A 717-nucleotide genomic window follows, 5' to 3' on the forward strand; every position below is an offset into this window, starting at 1 on the left:
ATTTGCCTAAATATTTCAATTTCTTTTTTTTTAATTGTGTGTACACAATATTTCTGCATGTATTGTTCTGTTTTTAGCTGTATGTCTGCATGAGTATCTTCTTGTAAACTTTTCTTTTGCAAGCACACTGAAAGCAACTAGTTCAATTCTTTGTAGGTAGCCACATAATCGACCAATAGTTGATTATGTTAATTGTAATTACACTGTTAAATAAAGCTGGCCAAAATCACATTTAATCAAATTTCTTAAAATGTCAACACATTTCACTGTACATTAGATTGACTTCACTGCACTGCTTTATTTTCTCCTGTAGTCTGTTCACCCATCTACCTCTGTAAATATGCAAAAGTGTAAGCAGAAACTAAAGGAAGATGAAAGTAGACAATGAGGACATTCAAGAACCATAACTTATCCCAAATTCTAAGCTGCTCTTAGTGCTGTGTGCTGGTTATTACAGAGGATATAGAAGAGGATTAGGGCTGCTGTGTGTGCTGACGTTTTTCTGAGAAATAAAGTCACAATTCTGAACTTAAAGTCAGATTTTTTTTTCTCAGACTTTTACGGATATAGAAGAATTCTGTGGTACTGTCATCTCTGCACACAATTCAAAGTACAGTCGAGGGGAAAAAGTAAAATGAAGAAGAGAAGAGGAGAACAAAAAGCAGAGGCTGAAATGCTGTGATGCTTCAACCCCTCAGTGGTAGTCATACAACAGCC

This window comes from Acanthopagrus latus, chromosome 21 (genome assembly GCF_904848185.1).
Source record: "Acanthopagrus latus isolate v.2019 chromosome 21, fAcaLat1.1, whole genome shotgun sequence".
NCBI classification, from domain to species: Eukaryota; Metazoa; Chordata; class Actinopteri; order Spariformes; family Sparidae; genus Acanthopagrus; species Acanthopagrus latus.